We start from the raw sequence: 10,730 nt of genomic DNA, 5'->3' as shown, positions 1-10,730 counted from the left end.
TCATCATACAGCAATGGATTGAGAACTTTTTTTCTATCATGAATGTTTTTTATATTAAAGAATAAAAAATACTATGAGTGGATTCATAAAAAAAGTAAAAATTGACTGAGGGAATTTGTAGAGAAAATTTTCTCTTCTTTTCTCGAAATAGCCAATGAATTAGCTGGAATATTTTCAAAAAATTGTACTTTGCTGCGTACATTTTTCAAACCGCTTGATGTAACTCGTTAAAATTTTTTATAATATGTCCTATCCATGTTGGAATAAAAATACTGCTACGCGTAGAGCATACAACTTAAATTCACAAAATATCTATTCTTATAGCTTGAAATACTTCGTTTATTAATGCCGTAAACATACATTAATCTCACTTTATTACATTATTAACCGAACCTGTAATTCGAAGAACATCTAACCTTCTAATCTTCCGCGATATTAAAATTCACCTTCATACAAAACCTGTCTACACGAGACCTTCGTATCGTATTAATAACACCGGATCGATACGTGTCCATAATTTCGTGAACTTTATTCCACTCGTTATTTCCATCTTTCTAAAGCGAAATTACAAGAACGAAAAATATTCAAACACTGGTTCAACTTCAAAATATCGTTGAATTCGCACGATATTCCAGAAGTCGACATCGCACGGTGTCTTGGAGAAACGTGGAAGCAGGTTCGTGCGAAGGGCGCGCGGAGAGGGTCGGAGGGAGTCGAAAATCAAGTTGAACCGGGTTGGGTAGAGTCGCATGAAAGGCGAACGACCAAACGGGGCTCGGAGGGAAGACAATTCACGGGCTTAGCCGCGTAATAAGAGACCAGTGTTTTTGGCTCGGCATGGGACGATGTTGTCCGGCCGCTGGATCACCGTGCACAGGGGGGTTGAACGTGGGTGGACCGTGGGATGAGGGTGTCCAGTGACGATGGGTCGCCATGGTAACCGACTGCACCACCACGGCACCCTGTGCATCCCCCACGGCTGCAGTTTGAGTTTGCGAGCGGAACTGCATCCTGCAGAACAGAGAAGGGGGCGCGGTGTAGAGGGCGAAAGGGTGAGTCGGAGGGCAGAGGGACGACGTCGGAGGGACCCTGAATTTCGGTGGATAAGTGCGGCGCTAGCTAGCCGAGGTAGAGGGGCGAATGGGCCGCGGGGGAACGGGCAGTCACCCCTGCGAATCTATGTCTAATGATTATCGCGCATCCTCAGACCGTCCGGATCCCATGAAAATTCAGACTTCCGCGTTCATTAAAAATGTCAGCGTTCCATGGATTTTCACGGGGTTAAGGATCGACGAAAACACGTACTCGTGCGTATTTTACTGTAATATCTCGATGCGAATTCGTGTATCGTGGAATAATTTACAAAACGCGATTCGATTCGGCTCAACTTCTTCGCGAAATTACGAAATGTTATAGGGAGAATGTACTGTCTTGTTCAGAACTGTTAGGACACTGACTAATCTTCGTTGAATCCAGATCGAACAGTCGATTAACTATAATTGAATAATTTCCGAATATGTATTTACAATCGATATCGTGTATAGCGTTTGTTTTGTGAAGCAATTCTCAAATTTCTTTTGGTATTTTAGGATAGATCATGCGTTGAAATATAAACGTTTCATAGTAGATATTATATTAAAAAAATTTCCTTTTAAAAAGAAATTAATATCGCATTAAGTTGTGACATTAAAAATGTCAGATTTTTAACGACTCGACTTTACTCGGGATCTTATTATTTATTAATATGATAAGCTTTCCACGTTTAACATTTTTTTAATATTTCCGTACGACATCACTTACGAAATGATCTGGTACATAATTTGTGAGCTTTTTATTACGATGTTGAACGTACGAGTTCTTTATAGCTTAATGGGTGAGATAATAATTTTTAAAGATTTAAATAATTTCCTAACGATTTGCCAATGTTTATTTTATTTCTCCTTAAGTGTCTTAGTACTTACGAATGTGACTGTAGTTCCACGATTTGGAATCTATTGTTTGTATTTTGATTTTCGCCGGTGGTTGGTGGTCGAATTTACGAGTAAAGCTGAGGTTTTCGCGGCGTATATCGTTACTCTCAAGACCGAATTAGTAGAGAGTGTTGAGAATTTGAGAGCTTCGGGTTTCGACATAAAATTTATCGCAACTTGTATGGTTCGAGCTTTAGGGTAGTATCAATGGAGATAATAGATATGCATGACGCATGCATGAAATGCATTTGCGAAATGTATGCACCGGGATGTGGATGATACCTCTGTATCTAAAATATTTTGTAAACAATATATCCATGCTGTGAAAAGCGAAACTTGCTACATGTTGTAGATACAATACGTTTTTCAGTCCTCTTTTTTTTTTTTTTTTAACTTGTAGCCATTCGAGAAATGGGATTAGTGTGATAGTAACGGTCCAGAATTGTAGGAACAAAATGTACAAATAGAAATTTTTATTACCTGCAAATATAGATGAATTATACTAAATTGCAGAAAAAAGACTATTTTTCCTATGAGAAGTGGCTAATACTTTACTACTAAAAGAATTTGACTTTCATATTTATCTTACACAACTCATATAAATTCATTTGCAGCATTTTTAATCTCAGTTTATTCTATTACCTATTCATTCCATTAACCCTTTCAACTAATTATAATTTTGAAAATATTCTGAGGATATGTTTCATATTTTCTTTTAACATAGACAGAGAAAACAAATGACTCATGTAAGAAATAAAGCTCCTACTGACTTATCTAATTTACTATACTATTTCTTCGCAATTATTTCTATGAAAGCAAGACATTTTCTATTTGTTAAAAAGAGTTTCTCTATTACACGGAGCACGCAATATCATTAAATTCAGAATGAGTTAATCCCACTGTACGTCTTACGCTCATTAGTCACAAAACATTAGATTGCCGTATGACGTGGAGATTATTGCAACCGGTACGATGCACTTTGATTAATGTATCTTCCCCCTTCATTCCAACGACACACGATTCTTTTCTAACTGCTACTAGAAAGGAGGACTAACTGATTGCCTTAATCACGCCAGAGTCAATCAACGATGAAAACGATCGAAGATCGTAATTAGAATTCACTCAGGGTATATCTATCGGATCGATTCTAATAGCCTTTGAAAGGAACGCATGCCTGTGCGTGGCGTTATTACCTCTGAAGTATCGCAGTCGTCGAGGCTGACACGGCACGAAGAAAACTAGACCAGTGGCAATTTATGATACCGATCGGACGATAGACGTGTAACGACTTTTACTCTATGGCGAAAGCGGGCCGATAATGGTTGTTCCAGAGCGAATCTCCTTGAACGAGGCCAATCGTGGTCGCTTTGCGCGAAACACGATATTAGGGCTCGGCACGCTGATGGACGTGCACGCGACTTTCGAAGTTTTTCGCGGGAAGGGGTTGTGTCCTGTACGGAAGCCGCGTTACATTATTTATCTTATTTATCGGAGTTTGCGCCATTTTCTGATCAGATCTCGCGATAACGGTCACGTACGACCAGCACCGCCGGAGACAACACACAAGGTGGCGTGCCTGAAAATTATTATATGCCTTACTTTGCCGTCTGTCCGTCGAGTGAATATTTTATTAATTCCATAAAGCGCGCACCCGCGGGCCCTGTCTGCCTGTGCACGCGTCGGAAGTACCTATTTTCGTCGCTACAGACTTTTGTCGAATTTCGGTTACGTTCTACAACGACTACGTCGTTCTACGAGCAATGGAGAAAGGATTGAGCATTGAAAGCTGCGAATCAGTTTATGATCAATTTTTCGGAAAAGACTGTGATGAAAAAAAGAAACTGATGTACATAGACGTACACTATCGTTCGTAAGAATACAGATACTTCGGCCAATTTGTACTAACGATTTTTAGATTTGACCAAAGGAAATTAACGATGAGTTAACTCGTCAAGGAGCCAGCAGTGAGATAGATATATTATAGAATATGTATATATTACAATTGTATCTATATCGTTATTGTCAAATATTATAAGTACTTAATAGTAAAAGGAACATCAGCTTCTCGCGTCAAGAATATTCGTGGTCCCTTCAGCGAGGTTTCCTTACGTCCTTAGATCTAAGCCGCAAACTATGAATTTATGCAAATCGAGATAGGACTAGCAAATCTCCACGATCTCGACTGACCCTCTTCAGTCCCTACACTGTACTGGCTTACGGATCGAACTTCGTGGCCTCTGGTCTAAACGGACTAACTAAACGGCCAGCGTCTGGACTTAACCGACTGTTAAGTTCGATTCGAGTTACTCCGAAGATCGAACCCGTTTAATCTGCAGGATCCGTAGGAAAATGCAGCAAGTTGAGTATGCGAGCGCTACGCGACTGCTTCGAAGGAATCCTGGTCTGGGGATGGATTTCAATCGAAATCTTGGAATATGACGAATGTCGACGCGTGAACTGCAAACACGAGGGGCATGAGATTCCGCGGCCCATAACAGGAATCTCTTACGAATCGAATCAACACGTATCTTGTTAGTGTCCCATTAAATTCCATGATCAGGAGAATAAAATTTCTTTCCAATTTTGTACAATATATCGTGACTCATGAAAATATTTTAATTCTAACATTTGATTTAGTTAATAATTCTTTCTCTTAGAAATTTTTTTTTATTTTGCGAATGAATTAAAATGCATGATAGTAGAGATAATTATATGATTATTGCAAACAAAATTTATGAGATATTTTCAATAGAATCAAGAATCTGATACGTGGCTTTGAAAATATATATCACTCGCGCCATAGAAAATTTTACATTAGAGCACTAATTGTAAATAGATATTTTATTAAATAATTCGAATACCTCAACCTTTTTTCTCAATATATTCTTTCTTAAGAACAAATTAAATGCTTACCAAAGTTGATAAAAATTATTTTTAATTTACAGAGAAAATGTAGAAAAAATAATATCTATAAAATACGTATGTAATATTTTCGACCACGGAATTCTATACATTCGAATCTAATATACCTTTGCTGAGTTATCAATATCATTATCATATATATATTATATCGGCATGTACATGAAGCTATAATTTTTCATATCATATTAGTACATCATGAAATATTCTTCTTGAAAAATATGTGAGTCGGTGTTTCTTTAAAATTTCCGTTTCAGCTATCGCTTCATTTTTATGTGAATATTTTACGATAGTATAACGCTTGACATATGATACAGAAATAATAGCATAGGTAGTCAAGCAACTTCAATAAAATACTTCAATCACTTCAATAAAATAAATTATCTTCTTATATAAAATAAGAAATGACATAAATATAATTCGTCAATTTTCATCGTTCACCTATTTACTTAAATTTTACGCGAATTTAGGAAATTAATTAGCAGAACACAGTATAAAATAAATAACTATTCATGAAATCCAATTGACACCTGTTAGGCACAACAGTAAATTGACTGAATCGCACGTACTGTGTTTCAGGCATATTAACCAAACACAATCGAGTCAATCTCTGCCTACGTTCAATTCACAGTATAGTAAAAAGTAAATGGACTTACCAACGTAATAGAACTTATGACTATAATTTTTTAGAATTCAAATAAAAAATTCAAATAATAAAAAAAGTTGTAAAGCTTTCTAGAAAAATTTAACAAAATGATATAATGACACTTTGTACTTTCTGCATTTGCAAAACAAATAAAAATTTTACTAAAGTATTTAACTGTTTGATTAGGAAACATTACATTCGATCATATTTACCATAAATGTATAGTCCTCCTTTTCAGAAAATTCCTCGATCGCCAATGAAATGATGCTCTGTTCACCGACCGATCTGAGAATGTCAATTCTATCTTAGAAAATAGACCAGTCAAGTAACATAATATCTGCAAAAAGGAGCCATGATATTCGTCATGATATAATCTATGTAATATCGCCAATTTTTATTGCAGCCAATTAACTTGATTTTACCTTACTTTTCGTGCATTACGCAATATATCATATCTGATATCTCATTTCTATTGATACTTTGTTGCGTGTATAGTCATTGCAGACAGCAGAAAGATCGAGCGTGTGACACCAGGCGAGGTCTCAGGGAAATAACGAATGCAAGAAATCAATTCTGCAGCGAGATAACCGTGAGTGTATGCGTTCCGTAGCCGGGAACCGACTGGGCGAACGATAAGATCAGTCGCGTGAGCCAACTCGGGGGTAGTTTGCCCTAAATGGCTAGTCCCATTTCCCTCTTCTCTAAGTAGCTCTAGGTATTTGTACTGTCGACGGTACAGTCGCCCTTGCCTCACTATCGCCGCCTCTCACCGATATAACTTACACACCTATCGCCGAGGCCTATGCGCGCTTCCTAGCCAGCCCCTTTATTCGTGAACGTCAGATCGAGATACGATAAGGGGGAAATCACTAATGTCCGCTGGTGTCTGTTGTGAATAGCTCGTTTTACGAAGGTCCGTCGACGAAGACGTTGGTGGATTAGTTTTCTTCGAGAAGACTTTATACCTGGTAAAATCGAAGATTTTCTTTGTTAGAGAAAATGTAGATTGTATAAGGAATGTGATGAAAAAAGTTATAAGCGTAGGAATGATTTATTATATTTTATATGTACATGTTATTAAGAAATCTAAATTCGACGCTTAGAAAGTATATTTATCCCATGAAACGTTTACGTTGCTTTCTTCAATGAAGTGCTACGATGTTTAAACGTGCTGGTTATTATGATAAACCTACGATTCTTATCTTCCTAATAAAAATTTATTGTTTTATTCTTTTAAGAAGTATAGTACGTAGAGTAACCATTATTACAACCGCACAATTACATTCTATTAATATTCAATGAGTCAAAACAATGTATTTACAACTTTAGTTTCAGTCGATTAAAAATCAAAGCAAAAATGCAAAGGAGAACTAACATCAGCATGTAAAAGCCAGTATGAACTTCTGCGTCTAATTCATCCATGAACTGAAACACACCGACTGGTCTCGGGAGCGCGCTTAATCCATCATCGAATACACCGAGCGACGATTACAAGCGCTAGATCGCGACTTACGGACGCACGTGAATCCGAGTCGCGAGCGACGCAAACAACGCGGCGCTTCGATTATCCCCGAATTTTCCGCGGACCGGTCGCCGAGTTAAGGAACAATTTGGCAAAAAGCGCGCGTCAGATTCGTCAGCGTTTCACCAGCGGCGTATGGCACGCTGGAGCCGTTTGGAATTCCACGTGGCGCGCTCCTTGCACCCTGTCCTTCCAACCCTGCTGGCCTGAGAGCGCTTTTGGGCTAGGCGAATCCCACGAATCGAACGAGAGTTGTGTAGCTGCCTGAAATCCTGACGTCCTGACGTGGCAGTGCGCCGACAGAAGCGAGAGCCGGCACCAGGCTCGCTAGCTAAGCTCAGCACATTACTGTGTGCCTTCCGGCTTACATCCGACAATGTTTTCATATTATGGCCCCGAATGTTTACGGCGTGCTAGCTGCATTATTCCCTTGCTTCTTCTTCCGTTTTGCCCGTCGCTTGTTCACTGTTCTTCCACGAACCTAAGTCCTTTCGACGTTTTTCCACCCCCTCAACCCTGGAGCTCAGGCTGTTCTTGGCACATCCGGTAAGCTAGCGCGAGCTGGCGCTCAGAATTGCACCGGAACGTGTCTCTTGGCATCCGAGCAGCTTCTCACCCGGACGGCCTTCCAACGAGAACGAGCTTAAAAGCAGTGAAGGACTCGGCTTGCCTCACGGAAGAGAACTTGAAAGGAACCACGAAAAGGGACACTCGACTCCAGCTCGAGTGCTTTCCTCCGCTTACCGTTTGTCTTCAACTCGTCGTCGACTTCGTTCCCTCCCTCGTTTCCACCATATGCTTATCCTTTACGCTTTTCTAGCTACGTCGACAATTTTTCGCCTACAAGCTTTCGTACGAGCGATTCCCTCGTTTCCCGCTTAGGACTTTTCTATGTTTCACGCGGCAACCAAGCCACCTCCAGCTTACGGATCGATGATTTTTACGTTCCAATTGTGCACGAGGTAAATGGTATCGTTTGGCTTTGTATGAAACTGGTTTTTAGGGGGTTGAATTTTGTATTGAAAAAGATCTATTCTTTTTGTGGTTTGTAGATCGAGTGTCCATTACCTTTTAGGAGTCCGATGATTCAAGGGATGAAGAATTTGTTGATAAAAAGAATTTTAAAAAGTTTGTAAATATGTACTTTATTTAATCTACTTGTTAGTAATTCAGACTTGAATAGCATTACTTTTTCTGTCCATAACAGTGTAAGAAAAATTGTCTTTATTAGTTTCGAAGGAATAATTTGAAAAATTCCTAATAAAAAATAGAAAATGTTTCAATTAATGACTCGCCAGTTCTGAGGATGAAAGTTAATGTGATGGATTATGGTAAGTAGTTCGGTAAACCGGGTACGAATTTTAACAAAGTATTCTTTATGTTCGATGTTAAAATCAAATAAATTTAGAATTTGAATATGTTTTAATATCAAAATTTAAATATCTTTGTATTATTCTTATCTATCTATGGCATTCTATCATTTCGTTATTCGTAGATTATATACGTTTGATGTATATCATCTACCATACCATACTACCTTTTCATTACTGTAAAATTTATTTCGAGTAATGTAATTTCAAAATTAAAACCTAGGAGACGTAAGAGATTAATTTCAAGAATAAAGATTAATTTAACGTTTAAATCCAGAGTGCTTAGAATTAATAGAACGCTAAATCTCATCAAAATATATCGTTTTATAAAGGCACGTACGCGCGTTTTACCTAAGACAGAAGGTGTACCACAAAGTATGAGAGTATAACATATGGCAATTAAGCTGGAACACGATAAGGTACATCAGACAAATATTTGTCCAGTGATGCCTTTACCTTCGATCCACTAGATAGGACTTTTTCCATCTTATCAGAGTCACACGGATCGAGATTCGGAAATATAAAAATTAAATAAGCGTTGACGAAGGAAGATTTTGCTTTGAGTACGTAGCTTACTAAAAAGCTCATGAATCATCCTTCTATATGTAAAACCTTAATGTAAAAGTTATGTATTTAAATATCAGCATTCTTGTTTATATACGTAAATATGGACGTCTACTAATTTCATATGGGACATGATCAATCAAAATTTTGGAGTCGTGTATGATAACGATTTAAAATATACGATAAAAGCTGACAAACATTATTATCCGTAGGAATTATAGAAAAACGATGAATAAACAATTACACATTATCCCTATGGTACTTGCTTGGAGTAGTAAATTTCAGTGACAAAATTTCAGGTAAATTAAAGAGAAAATTTTAATTAAAATCTGATTTGAATCTGAAAAGTCTAACTAAAATCTGAATTTGATTTATTATTTTCGATAACATTCCACTTTGATTAACATAGATGATTGTAAAAGAGCGAAAGTAGTAAAGATTCGTTGATATTCGAATATGAAGGAATGTAGAAGCCTAAATTATGGGGGACAGTATTGCTCGTGCGCGCTCTTCTTTTTTCTCTATGGCTATCAGGCGTAACTTCCGTCGAAAAGAACTTTGCAAACTCCGCGATGGTCAAAGAACGGAAACAGCTCGGCCTAAAAGAGTTGAGGCGCTTAACTTTAAGCTGAAACTAATGAGATTGAAGCACGACGTAAATGTCGTCTAACGAACGGAAGAAGCTTTCGGTCTTTGATTCAAAGTACGTCTACTTTTGGAAATTAGGATGCCTTTTAATGGTCGATAAAGCATGGTCGACCAACGATCGAGAATTTTTTCCCAAGTAACGAGCTTACCTTTCGGCCGATTTCAATTTTTAAACAACTTCTGCTGAAATTAAAATCTCCAACGCGATAGCGAAGTTTCACGACATCTGTAAAACAGCAGAGTTTGAAATTCTCCTTTCAGCTTTGATTTTCGTAAGTCACGAGTACAGATGGTAATTTTAGAAATATGCAGAATATCATTTTGCGAGATTATCTGTTAGATTTATGTATTTCCGTTATTCTATTAAATCTAAATACATATATACTGCAAATAGAAAATTTTCATTAAAGAATATTTTTAAATAAATTAATTAATATGTGAATAAAGCGTAACTGAGGAATACCTCAAGGTATGTAAACTAATGCATAAAATAAGTATGTATTTATCGTTTCAGAGTAGACTGGATTAATCAGTTATTCTAACGATAGAACATAAAGCAATATTCGAAATTCGGCGTGAAAATGTTCTTTTCTGTCAGAAACTATAATACACATACGTTATTTGCACTCATAAAATTATTTCCTAGCGTATTTCCTTTATTTTACAAATTACTTTGTAAGTGATTTATCATTTTATAATCAATCATAATAATGTACTCTCATATCACGTATAATATCGTTATTATATATAAATTTATACTAAATATCAATTTCGTAAAGGTTTGATCACGAAAGTAATACGTATTAGACATTCGGATTCCATCAAATTCTTTTTTCTGCAAAAACCCATGTGAATTAAGAGTAGAAAGAAGCAAATCGATGCGCCAGCAATCATTAATGTTGAAGAGACAGTCGATTCTTGGTGAACATTAGCGTTCCTAGACGAACCATTTGTTCAACAAGGAAAAAGCCAGAGGCGTCCAGGATAATCTATTAACCTATCTGGTAGAAATCTCGAGACACAGACAAACCTTGTGCATGAGCGATTTCGATTAAGTCACATATGGCTGATTCAGTTGTCGTTTTATCGAA

This window comes from Bombus affinis, chromosome 11 (genome assembly GCF_024516045.1).
Source record: "Bombus affinis isolate iyBomAffi1 chromosome 11, iyBomAffi1.2, whole genome shotgun sequence".
Classification (NCBI taxonomy): domain Eukaryota; kingdom Metazoa; phylum Arthropoda; class Insecta; order Hymenoptera; family Apidae; genus Bombus; species Bombus affinis.
Note: the sequence above shows the minus strand (reverse complement) of the source record.